Here is a 16,245-nt window from a genome sequence, read left to right as displayed (position 1 = left end):
CTGAATCAAGACATCCAGATCCCTTTGATTCTAAAAATCATGTTCTTTAGCAGAATACTCCACTGCCTCCTTGAGACTGCACTCATTCATTCAACGATTATTAGGGTTATTTACTGTGTACCAGGGAATTTGGTACTTGGGACCTAGAAATTGACAAAAAACTATATAAAAATTCTTGCCCTTGTGGATCTGGTTTTCAAGGGGTAGAATATACAATAAAGAGTAAAATAACAGAAAACTAAAAGTTGTAGAATTTACAAAGTGCTAGAAATATAGAAAAAAAATAAGGGCTGATCTGGAGAGTGAAAGGTAGTGGAGAGATTAAAATTTGGAATGTCTATCTGGTTGGTGTCATCCATATGAGAAAGTGACATTTAGCAGTGATTTCTGGAGGTGAGGGAATAAGCCAGACCAAAAACACCAGGAGGATTGTTCATGGCAGATGAAATAGCCAATGCAAGGCACTAAGTGGTCTGGCTGTTCAAGAAACAGCAAAGAGGCTACTGTGGCTAGTGTATAGTAAGCCAAGAGAAGCGTAAGAGAGAGAGATATATAACATATTTTGTTTGTTGGTTTCTCTTTAAGTTAATGGCTCATAATTTTATCAAGTTCTCCAAAGAGTCTTTGAATCCAAAGGTTAAATTTCACTGCCTTGGGAGAAAGAGTACTGGTAGGGGACTGATGTACTCATTAGGGTTCTCCTACAGAACCAGTAAGATATATATTTATCTCCAGAGAGAGACATTTATTATGAAGAATTGGTTCATGTGATTATGAAGCCTGAGAAGTCCCATCATCTGCTCTCCAGCACCTGTAACCCAGGAAAGTTTGCAGTATAATTTTGCCTGAGTCAGAATGTTTGAGAACCAGGGGAACCAATGGTGTAAATCCCAGTCTGAGGGTAGGAGAAAATGAGATGAGATGTCTTGGCTCAAACAGTGAGGCAGGAAAGGAGAGGTAAATTCCTCCTTCCTCTGCCTTTGATTCTATTCAGGCCTTCAGTGAATTGGATAATGTCCACCCATATTGGGGAGGGCAGTCTACTTTAGTGCATCCACTGATTCAAATGCTAATCTTCTGCAGACAACCTCATAGGCACACCCAGAAATAATGTTTAATCTGAGCATTTCATGACCTACTCAGGTTGACATAAAATATTAAGCATCCTAGGTGGGATGTTGTCTTATTCACATTAGCTGTTACATCTGACTATATTATTCATTCAAAATTTTTAAATCTTAAATCCCATAACCATGTGTACTCCTAGATTGCCTCATAACTTTCAGAATTTGACACCTATTTTAACCATAAACTCATATTTTCAACCTAAATGATTGGCAAGTGCCCACTGAAAAAATGAATGTGAAGAAAAGTCAATTAATAAAATGTCTGGTACATTTGTATTTAGAAACAAAATAGAAGATAATGTTAAGTGAACCCATCAGGGAATTGAACTATATATTGACTTTCATTGAATACATATCAATTTTGTTGAGACTGACATTTAAGAAAACCAGGCTCTCCATAATTTCAAAGTTCTATCCCTGTCAAGAGTTAGTTCACCAAAGTGGCCTCCTCCCTGAGTTAGTTTTCAGTTTCGTCCTTGACTTTTATAAAATATTTGTAAGAAGTATCTATCTGAACACTGTATTTTTCCTTGGAAAATTATATTTAAATATATTCTTTATTAAGTTATCCATTCCTTCTTACATGAAGGTCTGTTGGACATTTGTTTCAGTGGAAGGAAATCATTTGTTTTACAAATGAACTTTTACACTTTTGTTGCTATTGTTGTTTTGTTACTGAGAACAACCTAAGTCTAACTCCTTTCCTCCTTCCCTATCCATGGAGTTCAAAACTGTATTAAAAATTTATTGAAAATTTGTAATATAAAAGATGCTGTGAAGGGTACAAAGATTGATTGGACAGGAAACATCCAGAGGGATATTAAACTTATGTGTAAACAACAGTGGCACAAGAAATAAAGTGCTAATGACTTTAATGAGGTTCAGGAAAGAGATGACTTCCAATAGTGGAAAACTATAGCAATTAACTCTTAAAAGCATGTATCTATCATCATTTAAAATCCTCTTAAAAGTATGTGTCTGTCATCTTTTAAAAATGTGTTTTTCCTCAATTATTTTTATCCTTCATGACAAAATTAAGTCATATCCTTTCTAGAGATAGGCAAGGAATATATCACTACTTATCACAATTATAAACCCTTATCATACTCAATATCACACATCCTGATAATCCCCTACATAATTTTAGAATTGTCTTTAAATTAGATGGAAACAAGGAATTTTTTTGCTATTGAAGAATGATAAAATTTTAAAAAGATTAAAGAAGATTGTGAGATTCCCTGGAAAGGGCAAAATAATAACCTGTCCTGGATTATATAATTGTTCACCTTTTTGAAGTCAGAAATGAACTAGATAAATCATGAGGACAATTGTCATAGCTCTCCTTTTTATGCTATTGATTTTCCTCATTAGAGTGAGAGAAGCACTACCAAACCTAATTGTGTGTGCATATTGTCTGGTCAGGGTGTGGTGTGGGGTGTATGTGTGTCTCTCTGTGGCTTTGTGTGTTTCTGTGGGTCTGATGTCTATGTCTGTGCAGGAGTAATATTTACCATGACTGGAATCTAGAACTTTATCAAAAATTTATTGACATAAAAGTGATAACTGTGAAATAAGTAAAATCAGCAACAAGACAATATAAACACATGTTTTTGAAAATAAGAGATTGGGACATAATTAAATATTTGGAGGAGGTAGAAATAATTATGTGGCTTCTCATGAAGCAGCTGCCTTCAGATGCTCTATGTACAAAATGGAGTTTTGATGATTCTACATCTAATATTTAATCATTTTTAAAATATATTGAGAGGTAGTATGCATTTTTTACAAAAGTGTCCTTTGTTAAATATTTCATTTAATTTCAATATAATTTCACAAAGTATAGTTTTCTCAGCACCATTTTATTTACGTGAAACTCTCTCTGTATCACAGATAACAGTGAAGGAAGTGAAAGTATTTTACCCCCAAATAAACTTCTTTGATATATTTCGAGATGGCTGTTTAAAGGGCCTGCAGACAGGAATAGCCCTGCAAAGCTGTGTTTTGTGTGAGAGATTTGATTTGCATCTGTATAGAATCTGCATTGATGTAGCCAAGCTTTCTCTGAGGCCCTCCCTTCTCAGGATCTAGGAAAAAGTAACTGAGAGTCTGATACCTTAAAAGTCTGAAAGAAACATCCACCATCTACTCTCTGGCAGCTGCTACCTGTAAAGTTTCAGCTATACAACAAGACCACCTTTGCCAGCCAAGCCTGCCTGATCTTCTCTCCGGTAACCTGTCTTACCACTATAACCTGATTTACCACCGTAACCTGTTTTTGGCCGCCATTCTTTCTGTAATCTCGAGATGGTATATAAGCTTCTGCACCCCATTAGAGAGTTGGGAATAATCACTCTGTGATTTTCCCCTGTGAACACGAGTAAATTTGTATGCCTTTTCTCTTATTAATCTGCCTTTTGTCCGTTGATTTTTCAGCAGACCTCCTGAGGGTAAAGAAGTTTTCCCTTCCCTACAAAAGCTAGATGTTGGTGAAATTGTAATCACTAGTCAAAGCCTAACTTAGCTGACCTTCAGCGTTGTGGCATCCTCTCTATTTCAGAATAAGCTAATCCAAACTTCATGGACCAAACTGTTTCTATGATTATGTTTGACAGAAAAAAAGGAAGCAGAGTTGCTAGCTATTTCTAAGTTGGCTAGTGTAGCTAGAGGCTTTTCTTAGCCCACATTTTCCGTTTGCCAACACTGTGATCAAGGCTCAGCTTCCCTTTGTGTGATATAGAAAGCTTGTTAGAATGTCATGATTCCATAAATGTGATCACCACTGTTAAAGGTGCCTTCGCTAGTTAATTCATCTCATTTCACAGTTTGGGTTGTGGCAGGGTGGCTGTGTTTAGAAGTCCTTTAAAGTAGGGGTTCCATGACAGTCTTTTTGTTCACACAATAAGCTCTCCATGATGAAAGAGGATCTTACATAAAATACATTTATGATCTAAAGAGTACATCCTCATTACATTTTTAGATCTCCATTTCAAAGATATCATGCCTACTTTACTCTCATGAAGTAAGACCTCTCTAAAGTGCATCACAAATGGGCTGTCACGCGCTGGGTCATAAACTGTATATTGGTTGATTAGAGCAAAATAAAAGGCGACATCAGGATTCACTCCCCTGGAAGTTGGCATTCTCACCACCAACTTTTACCCTTACCTGTCTGTGGTGCCTCTCTCAGCACCCCACCTCATTTCTTTTAGATCAATCTGTTATAAAACACCCCTGTAAGTGGCTTTATTCTCATGGTAAGGCTTGTGAATTTGAGTTTTTTGTTTCACAAAAGGCTAACAAATTCTGCTTTCACGCGGTCTCTGAATAGTGTTAACCAGCTAAACAAGAATAATAAAAAGCCCACAGCTCCCTGGCTTTGCATAGATTTTACCTGCAAGTAGAAGATCATTTCAAAGAACTTGAGCCTGCTGATTTTGATGAGAACTCAATTAATTTATTTCCCATTTGTTATCATCAGCTGCAGCTTAATACTCAAAGGGTGAGGAGATGGGAGATGTAGCATAAAGACAAATCAAGCTGAACAACAAAATTTCTTTGCATTCAAAGGAAGTACTGTGGAAAACATCATTTTTCAGACATTCATTGACTTTCTGTAGAACTCAGTAGCATTAAACACATCCTTTTACAAACTGTAGCAGTCCCTATCTCCTCAGAGTCAAACCGTCTTTAAAGAAAAGGACAGGTGAAAATAAAAGTTAAGTGACTGGGCAAAAACAAGATATAAGAAGGAGATACTTGCGGGTGTGGTTTAAATAAAGAACACAGAGTGTGAACCTACTAACAGCAAAGACATTATTGAGAAAAAATAACCAAAGCTCAAACATGAAAATATGTAAGTTAAATACTCATGAAAAAACAGCTAAGAAATTAAACAAAATGTTGAAAAACATTGTTATAACATGACCCATGTCTAAAGATATCATGAATTGTGGAAAACGTCTAGAAGTTATATATTAAAAACAAGACAAGTTAGGGGCAATATTTTACCAACATCCAAAATATAGATTAAGAGACAGGCATAAGTTCAAATTTCTCTTTTCTGAAATTATATTTTTCATAAATTATGGCAAGTTTGAAGTGAATGTATGTGTCTGCACATTTTTCCAGATTACTTACAAGTGGTGCGGAGAGGAATGGGGTGGGAGCAGGTGCTTGGCAATATTTTGGGAAGGTAGTTAATTTTGAAGCAGCTGCTGACAATTTTCCTACAGTATTATTCATCATTTAAAAAAAATAAAATGATTATAATTACCCTGATATGTCATATCACATGTGACAGACAAAAGGAAATGATAGTGGAGATAGAGAAAATGTCCACATCCCAGGAGTAGACGCTCATTACTCCATAAACTCCTGAGCAGCAGACTTCCAAGGGATGTTGCCCCAACGAATGAAGCTCAGGTAAGTAATAAAATCAAGCAGAAGGCCTCCAAGTGCCAGTAGCCACCTGGTCAGAGCTCATTTAGTGATTGTCATCACTTTGTAGCAACCATGCAGTTAATACCCTGTGTATTTGACACCTGCTATGTTAAATTAGTACTTGCAGAATTAACACCTGCTGTCAGCCACCCAGCATGAATGTTGCTTTCTTCAGAATAAAGGACAAATAAATTATTTCCCTAGAAATTTGTGTAAATTATTTTTGTGGATGGTGAATTACTTGGAAACAATTGGAGACTGGCAATCAAGAGTCTTCATTTTTTATAGTGTTAGCACCGTGTGTAACTCATAGTCTTTTTCTGGCTCTCAGTGTAGAAGTCTCAAAATTGAGCTTAATATCATCCCATGCATCAAACAAGAGACTGGAGGTAAAAATGTTTTCTAAAGTATGAAAACCTATGCAGGTGTGAAGTGGCATGTTAATTGCCCATTAATAATAATCATAATAAATTTGTCATTTTAAATTCTCATAGATTATTTATGAATGAGAAAATCTTCTGTTTTACATTTGCTTGCAGTAGGTTACAGCACTTCTTTTACTCATCTAAAACTATACCTATTTCTATTATTACTATACATAATATATTGGTGTCTTTCTTTTAAAAACATTCATATATCATAATTAATATTATATGTTACATAGTATAATATATAATGTATACACATATGCATATACCATGAGCAAATTACATAATTCCTTAATATCTATCTCCTTATACATAAAACAGTGATATTATTATGGTATAATAATGTTTCCATTTATTATTACATTATTGTATTATTCTTAGTACAATGCCTGGTACTGTAGGATAACCCTTTCCCTAACAAAAAAACAAAATGAACAATATAAACCAAAACAAAAACAAGCCCAAAACATCATTATACCACAAAGATTTCCATATTAAATGTTGTGGAAAACACTATTAAGTGTAAAGTTTCTGACTTCCTGGTGCTTAAAATGACATTGGGAAAGTGATTTTATCATTCCCTGTAATTCAAAAACAATTAAATAAATATTCTCAAGAAGCAAAATGATAAAGTAAACATTGGGGAAAGTTTCATTTTGAAGAACTAGGGTTAGGTGTTAAGAACTTGAAACTGAAGCAAGAAAGTTGCATGACCTCTAGCAGGTAACTTAATGTTTATTTTTTCTTTCTTTTCTTTTCTTTCTTTCTTTTTTTTTTTTTTGAGAGAGAGTTTCGCTCTTGTTGCCCAGGCTGGAGTGCAATGGCGCAGTCTTGGCTCACTGCAACTTCTGCCTCCCAGGTTCAAGCGATTCTCCTGCTTCAGCCTCCCGAGTAGCTGAGATTACAGGCACCTGCCACTGAGCCTGGCTAATTTTTGTAGTTTTAGTAGAGATGGGGTTTCACCATCTTGCCAGGCTGGCCTTGAACTCTTGACCTTGTGATCCACCCGCCTCAGCCTCCCAAAGTGTTCGGATTACAGGCGTGAGCCACTGCACCCGACAGGTAACTTAATTTTTCTTTGCCTCATTTTTAAAATCTATAAAATAGGGATGGTGACAGTACCTATAACATAAGGTTAATATAAAGTTGTTTAGAGATTTGCACATGGTAAACATCCTAAGGATGTCCATTACATGTTGAAAAAATGGTGAATCTGAGAAAGGCTTTATTAGTAATTTTAATCTGTGTTGGGCCTCTGTGAAATTATTTCAATCCACAGACTTAATGGGGAAAGCTATTCCATGTGGAGGAAGCAGTGTGAACATAAGCGTCCTTGGAAAGTGCTGACCATCTGTATATTTGTGATAAATCATAATGGGAAATACAGCTGAAAGGCAGAGTGGGGCTTTGCCCATGAAGCACTGGAAAACCATAATCAGAGGCTGCTTTTTATTTACAGGTGATAATAATCATTGAAGGTGTTGTAGCAAAATGCCTCTTGTTTTCAGAGGTCAAAAACAAGTAAAAGGTGGTGTGAAAACTGAAGGAGTTTGAAAAAGAGGGTGTTATAATAAAAAGGGTCAAAGAAACTGGGCCAGTGATTATATTTGCCCCTGGCCTCCTGTCTCCTAAATCCTCCTTAGTAATTATCATTGATTGGAACAATCACATATAAACCACGCAGTCCCTAGAACCCAAAATTCAAATTCATTCGTCTTTTCTTGTCTGAGACTCAGGCCATGGACATTAACAAACACTTCTAGAGTGTTGGCTATGTGGAAAATTCTCTGTCAGGAACTTATTGGTACTATAGTATAAAGTTTGCAACAATTATACAAAACTTGAAACAGTTTTAGAAACTAAATTGCCTAAAAGACACCACTTTAGGTAGCCTTTTGTAGTCTTCTTAATTGGATCTGCTAAACCCCAATTTAAAAACATATCTGTAAGGGTGAAGTGAAACAAGCTTTTGGAATACAATCAAATACAATAATTTTAAGGCTGATAGCAATATTATTTTTTACACTAGGCATCAGAAACATAGAACTCAAGAGCAGACTAGGCAAGTTTCTTCACTAAAGCCTGACTGAAAAAAATGGAAATAATTAACTGAGCTAATGTTAATAGATGTGCTCATTCCTTTAGAAAATGACATAAATTCACCTCCAAGTTTACCTCAACAGTCTCTTTAGAAAAAATGCATTGTATGAGGTGAAGAGGCAGCATTCTGAGTACAGAAAAATAGTGGTTTTCAAATCCATCCTTTCTTCTGCCTCCCGGATGTAGGTTTTGGTTTCATGGAGAGATAAAACATACATTTTTAAAAAATGTAAAAGTGATTTTTCTAAACTCTGAAGTATATTTGGGCATAGTTGGTATTGTATTTGGAAACTTCAGTAATAAACCACAGAACAGCTTGATTTTCCTGAGATGGCATGTCAGAACTGTGATGCCAGAGAAAAATTAGAAGCACCGAAATGGCCTTGTGGAGCACTGGAAATTTATAAGCACAGAATAAGGGAAGCATATCCTGTAGAGTCCAAAATAATTGGAGTATTTTACAGAGGTCTAAAGAGCTAATGTTTTAGCAAATGAACAGTACTAAGTCAGTAAACATGAACATAAAATTCCAATATGACCACTCTGCCCACTAAACCCTACAGTGGCTTTCAGTTTTATTTGGGATACATTCAAAATTCTTACAATGGCCTACAAGGCCCTTTGTCAACTGGGCCTCTCATCAACTTTCTGTTCTTATCTCCTTCTCTCAGGGCCAGCCTCATGGGCATGTGACCTGTGCAGCCACACATAGTATGTGTTTGGCATAATGCTCTGCTGACTTCTTAAAATTCCTGTTGTTTCCTTGAACATATGATTTGTAAATGAAATCCAATGGATATTCACACAATAGTACACTGTTCCTTGCCATCTCACTGTCATAGAGCATTTGCAATGACCCAAGAACACAGAATCCTTGTAGTTGCATAGTGCATGGATCTTCAGCAGGATTCAAGTGGAGAACAAGAAAAGCATATTGTGTCTATGACTGAGTAATCAGCAGTGTGTTGACAACCCTCAGAAGCTACTCTACATTTGAACAAAAACTTGTGTTGAAAAAAGAATGAAGGCAATGGTTCTGAGAAACACAGATAATCAAGAAACCCTATCATAACTTTCTTCCTCATGTTAACGCTCATATAAACACTCTGGTATTAGCCAACCACTTATACTGAAAATGATGGCATAAGAGGAATGGGAAAACTAGGGCAACCCTTAATTCCTTTTCTTTTCAGTACTCTGTAAGCTGTGAGGGTTGGGAGAATGTGCATTTATGAGGTAGTAGAATAAAAGCAGTGGAATTTGTTTTTGCACTGCTGCCACTGATAATAACAAAATGCATATGCATGTATTAGTTACAAAATTCAAACTGTGTAATTTCAGTGTTTCTGCATATGACTTAATTGCTCTTACATTTTCATTTAAAAACACCACTGTACAAGATACAGATAAACAGTAAAATTAAAGGCAATAATTTAGAGGTTTAATTTTCCTTTATTTAGAACAATAAAAAGTAAATTTAAAACACCAGGGCAAGTCAAAAGATAGGCCATTAAAGAAGAGAAATCTTTATACTGCAGTACCTTAATAGCATTTTCCCCTTCCTTTTGAACAAGGGGCCTCACATTTTCATTTCTCACTGGGCCCCGCAACTTATGTAGTCAGCCTTGCCTATTCCTTTCCAACTACCTCATTCTTATCCAGACGCACTTGCTCCCTTGTTTCTTCCTGAAGGTGCCAAGGTTTCTGGCGTTTAAAGCGCTTTACTGTTGCCCTCGCCTCTGGCTGTCATGCTCTTTGCCAGATGTCCCTATGGTAGCCTTTTTCACTTCCCTCACGTTATTTTGCCGGTAACACCTTTTCATTATAGTTTTTTAAAATCTACTTAACTGAAAGTGTAATCTCCGTTAATAAGAGTATTTGGGATTCTTCTTTTTTTAACCTTAAAAATTTAATGGTACTTATCACCTTCTAATTTACTATGTATTTTACTTAATTGATTTGCTTGTTTTCTGTCTGCTCCACAAATATTTGAGAGAATGAATTAATTACTCTCCAGAAACAAAAGTCTAGAGAGACACACAGGGTAAATTATTCATGACTTTTTCCTACAGAAAATATCATTTTAACCAAATGACAAATTTTAGGGCTCTTTTGTTTTGAGTTAATATTCAAAATAAGATTGAACTTGGTGGTCAAGTGGGATCTGAGTCTTAGTATAAAATTTGAATTATTTGTCAAGACAATGGATTCACATTGTAATTGTGTAATAAAATTTAATTAAAACAAATAAAAGTTAATATTATAGTTTATTTAATTTAAAATTCTCAACCCATACAAAGTGTTTAGTGTAACTTTTTAGTGTTTACTTGAAATTAGTTAGCATTACGCATTCTGAGCAGTGAATGGCAGGTGTTCATTCTAATTTAACAAAGCAGGTGTCAAATATTGTTTACAGGGGCTAACTGCTACTCCTTCTGGAAAGTGCTTTACTTTGGAGTTTCTCCTAATTAGAAATATCTAGCCATCACCTGTCAACTTTGTCTCTGTGGGACAGTGAAATCTTTAGGGAACATGACTTGAGCAATCTTTTCAGATAAAGGGGAAAAATGCCATTAATTATTTAGAGAAAATTCTTTATTATCAAAATTATAGCTGCACAATATAATTCATTTATTCTGGATAAATATTATACAGACTCTGAGACTAGTATAATCTGATAAGTAAATGAAATCCCAAAGATGATGTATAAAAAAGCCAAAAAATGCAATGTTAGGTTATAAATTTCATATGTCTTGCATTATTGTGCTTCCTATAAAATTTCAAATACCAACATGTAACTACTAAGTTCTGAGAATACACCAAAGAAACAGAGAGGTAAAATATGTAACTTAATAATAATTTGTGCACTCCAGTAATAGAGATTTTACTACTGCTCAAACTACAAAATAATACTGGTTTCCAGGTAACTGACTCATGTGGATCATTGCTTATACTCACTGCATTGTGACTACTATGTTTTTAAAACTAGGTATACTGTGATTTGTGTTGTAAGGAAAGAGCAAGGAACTTCATCTTCATAAAATAAAACTTGACCGTTCTCATACAGAATGGTGTCAACAAGTTAATGAGATTTTAGTGCCTAAGGAAAGTTACAAAAATGACATTTATTTAATAAGAATAAAATTATTATTTTTATCTAGTCAAGTCTTTGAATTATATCTAAAAGGCACAACTGTATCATGATACACTTGTAAATGTATAAACCTCAGTTGTTGAGCCCCACCAATGTCAAGGAATATGTATTAGATTGAACCATATAAAATCAATGAGATAAACACAAGCTATTTAATGTTTAACCTAATGCATGTACATCTCTGCTAGGATAAACTAAATGTTAGTTTTTCACTTAAGTTTGGTTCTCTATATGTTGTGGTGGTGGGAGTGATAGGTACCTGCATAATATGCATAAGGAAAATGAACTGAATGAATGTGTTCTATACCAATTTGGATTAAATTAATAGAAAGATTTTGTTTCAAATCAATTAAGATTTATTTGAGCCATGACTATTTAGCCACCTCAACCTATATTTTCCCATGGTCTCATAAATTTGATACTTAAGTTTTCTTGTTGTAAAGCTATAGTAGCAGAGATTTCTCTCTCTCTCTCTCTAGATATATATATACATATAGGATATGTATATATATATATATCTATACATATATATGTAGATATATATGTGTATATATATCTACATACATATGTAGATATATATGTATATATGTAGATATATATGTATATATGTAGATATATAAGTATATATGTAGATATACATATATATCTATATATCCCTCCCTCTCTCTCTCTCTCACACACACATACACACGCACATTCAAAAATTGCCATTGCGTTGACACTAGGCTATTGGAAATTGCAAATTATATACCCTCAACAACAGGCATAGAATCTCTACATAGTAGGTCTCTTGAGGTATTTGAATTGACATCTGAATTTATTCAAACACTTTTTATTTTATTTATTTGTTATTCCTTTTGATACAGGGTCTCACTCTGTCACTCAGGCTGTAATGCAGTGTCACAGTCAGCCCATTGGAGCCTCGACTTCCAGGGCTCAAGCTATCCTCCTGCCTCAGCCTCCCAAGTAGCTGGGGCTACAGGCATGCACCACCACATCCAGCTAATCATTTTATGTTATTTTTTGTAGAGACAGAGTTTTGCCCCGTTGCCCAGGCTGGTCTCAGACTGCTGGGCTTAAGTGGTTTTCCTGCCTCAACCTCCCATAGTAGTGAGATTACAGGTGGCAGCTAATGCACCCAGGCCAAACACTTTTTAGAAATGTGTTTTTTTTCAAATTCTACTAACTCTGTAACAGTAAATTTAAGAATGAAGTAGCACCAAAAATGGTGATCAATTTGGTTCTATAAACTAAATATAATCTGAAAATGTAAATTGCAGTGCATTAGAGCGAGTTATTATTTCAATTGGATATTTCTGTATTATTGTCTTTTGTTATCTGAACATTTTATGTTGCTGGATAGAAACTTGACATATATGGACAATATTATTTTCATGTTATAGAAGTTAGTTTTTGCAGTGCCCTCTCTGCTCTACTGGAAGCAGTGGTTTTGATTTCAAGTTGACAGTCAAACTCATACACAATAGGCTTCATTCACCCAGCTCAACTTTACTTTGAATTAGTGTACAGCTGAGGAAACAACAGAGAATATAGATCAACAGCATACTAAATACCTTATGACTTCCAGGCACAGCTTCTGGTGTCCCTGTCATTCTGACCTTGGCACATGTCACATGAGAAGAGGCTGACCACGTGTGCATAGGCTTCATCAACCTGGGGTTCTTTCAGTGTCACCCCTAGTTGGTCATGCAACCTCTGAGGTGGGTATGCTAGCTCCTATTCTCTAGTGTATCTGCATCTTTTTCATACAGGTCTCTCATTAAACAATACATGATATCAACAGTTAAGTGTAGGTACTTGGTCCTCTACATAATCTTTAGGGGCATTTTCATTCATGTTGGGTCTGGAGAATCCCTTACAATCCTGAGAGTTAATATTACAAGAAAAATTGGCAATAGGTTACATCCATAGATGTTCCTAAAACTACAGCAAAGGCCACAGAATTTGCTGCTAACCCCTTTTATATAGGTAGGTAGTGTGAGAAATACAACTATAATGTCCGGTAAATTTGAAAGAATTAACATAGTTTAATAATTTCTTTGAATTTTATATTGAGTTTTTTTTTTTGAGGATGTATGTATTTTATTATATATGTATTTTTTATTTTTCCATAGGTTATTGGGGTACTGGTGGTGTTTGGTTATATGAGTAAGTTCTTTAGTGGTGATTTGTGAGATTTTGGTGCGCCCATCACCAAAGCAGTATACACTGCATCCTATTTGTAGTCTTTTACCCCTCACCCCACTCCCAGCCTTTCCAACAAGTCCCGAAAGTCTGTTGTATCATACTTATGCCTTTGCATCTTCATAGCTTAGCTCTCAAATATCAGTGAGAACATACGATATTTGGTTTTCCATTCCTGAGTTACTTCGCTTAGAATAATAGTCTCAATCTCATCCAGGTCGCTGCAAATGCTGTTAATTCATTCCTTTTCATGACTGAGTAGTATCCAAAAGAGAAACATTTTAATTTGAGTAACATTAGCTTGATAGGAAGGATCTTGTTTTTCTCATTTAAATTTAATGTTTAACATGTTGGTTAGAAAAATAAATAACTGTTGTTTCAAACAATTTTAATAGATTCAGAAACACTCTGAAATTTCTAGATTCCATTATATATATATTCCTCTCTATATATTATGTAGATTATATATATATATATTATATAGAACACTCTGTAACAGGAAATTTAAGAATGAAATAGCACCAAAAATGGTAATCAATTTGGTTCTATAAACTAAATATAATCTGAAAATGTATATATATAATTATATATATATATATATACAATGGAATACTATATATATGTATGACTGAGGAGTATTCCATTTTATATGTATACATTTTATATATAATATACACACACACACACACACACACACACACACACACACATACACATACCACAGTTTCTTTATCCACTCATTGATTGATGGGCATTTGGGTTTGTTCCATGATTTTGCAATTGTGAATTGTGCTGCTATAAACATGCATGTGCAAATATCTTTTTCATAATGTGACTTCTTTCACTCTGGGTAGATACCCAGAGTGAACTGGGATTGCTGGATCAGATGGCAGAACTAATTTTATTTCTTTAAGGAATCTCCACACACTATTTTCCATAGTGGTTGTACTAGTTTACATTCCCACCAGCAGTGTAGAACTGTTCCCTATCACTACATACACACCCAGATCTACTGTTTTTTAATTTTTTGATTATGGCCATCCTTGCAGGTGTAAGGTGTTATTGCTCTGTGGTTTTGATTTGCATTTCCCTGATCATTAGTGATGTTGAGCATTTTTTATATGTTTGCTGACCATTTGTATATCTTCTTTTGAGAATTGTCTATTCATGTCCCTAGCCCACTTTTTGATGGGATTGTTTGTTTATTTTCTTGCCAATTTGAGTTCATTGTAGATTCTGGATATTAGTCCTTTTGTCAGATGTATAGAGTGTGAAGATTTTCTCCCACTCTGTGGGTTGTCTGTTAACACTGGTGACTGTTTCTTTTGCTGTGCAAAAGCTCTTTAGTTTAATTAAGTCCCAGCTATTTATTTTTATTTTTGTTGCATTTCCTTTTGGGTTCTTGGTCATGAAATCCTTGCCTAAGCCAATGTCTAGAAGGGTTTTTTCAATGTTATCTTCTAGAATTTTTAATAGTTTCAGGTCTTAGATTTAAGTCCTTGATCCATCTCGAGTTGATTTTTGTATAAGGTGAGAGATGAGGAGCCAGTTATATTCTCTTACATGTGGCTAGCCAGTTACCCCAACACCATTTGTTGAAAAAGGTATACCTTCCCCACTTTATATTTTTGTTTGCTTTGTCAAAGATAGGTTGGCTGTACATATTTGGGTTTACTTCTGGGTTCTCTATTCTGTTCCATTGGTCTATATGCCTATTTTTATACCAGTACCATGCTCTTTTGGTGACTATGGCCTTACTATATAGTTTGAAATCAGGTAATGTGAGGCCTCCGGGTTTGTTGTTTATGCTTTATCTTGCTTTGGATATGTGGGCTCTTTTTTGGTTCCATATGAAATTTAGAATTGTTTTTTCTAATTCTGTGAAAAATGATGATGGTATTTTAATGGAAATTGCATCGAATTAGTAAATTGCTTTTGGCAGTATGGTCATTTTCATCATATTGATTCTACACAACCATGAGCATGGGATGTGTTTCCATTTGTTTGTGTTCTTTATGTCTTTTAGCAGTGTTTTGTAGTTTTTCTTGTAGAGTTCTTTCTCCTCTTTGGTTAGGTATATTTCTAAGTATAATGAGTTTTAAAAGATCATAATTTAGGAAGCAAAGCTTTAATTTGTTTTCTCAAAAACTAAAGTGTTAAAATTAAAATTTTGAAAAATGTTATCTTTAGTATTATGTAAGTGTACAGTATAAGAAAATTGATTCTTTGTTGTATAAAATAAATCAATTTGTGAAAACTATATGGTAATACAGATTCAAGTTGAATACTATGGGTCTTTCTAAAATTAATTTAAGGATATAAGTAATATTGTACATATATTATCTTCTCATATATTTGCAGATAACTTGGTTTACTGTATTACTTTCAAAATGTACTTTCTTATGAAAGTGGTCATTATGGTAACTTTATTTGATATATTTTCACCAGTTCATATTGACTTTTTACTTTAGGGCTATTACTTTTATCACTTCTAAGAGCAGGACCACTTTATTTTTTTAGTGCAAAATTTCAACTTTTTTTGTGTTAGATGACATTAAGTGTATTATTTATCTAATGTTTTCCCAAAATCCATAATATTTTATTATCCAAAAAGAAATATTTTAATTTGAGTAACATTACCTTGATGTGAAGGATCTTGTTTTTCTCATTTAAATTTAATTTTTAACATGTTGGTTAGAAAAATAAATAAGTGTTGTTTCAAACAATTGTAATACATTCAGAAACACTCTGAAATTTCTAGATCTATTTTGATATATTGATAGAGAACATG

The sequence above is a fragment of the Pongo abelii genome, chromosome 4, assembly GCF_028885655.2.
Source record: "Pongo abelii isolate AG06213 chromosome 4, NHGRI_mPonAbe1-v2.0_pri, whole genome shotgun sequence".
NCBI lineage: Eukaryota > Metazoa > Chordata > Mammalia > Primates > Hominidae > Pongo > Pongo abelii.
Note: the sequence above shows the minus strand (reverse complement) of the source record.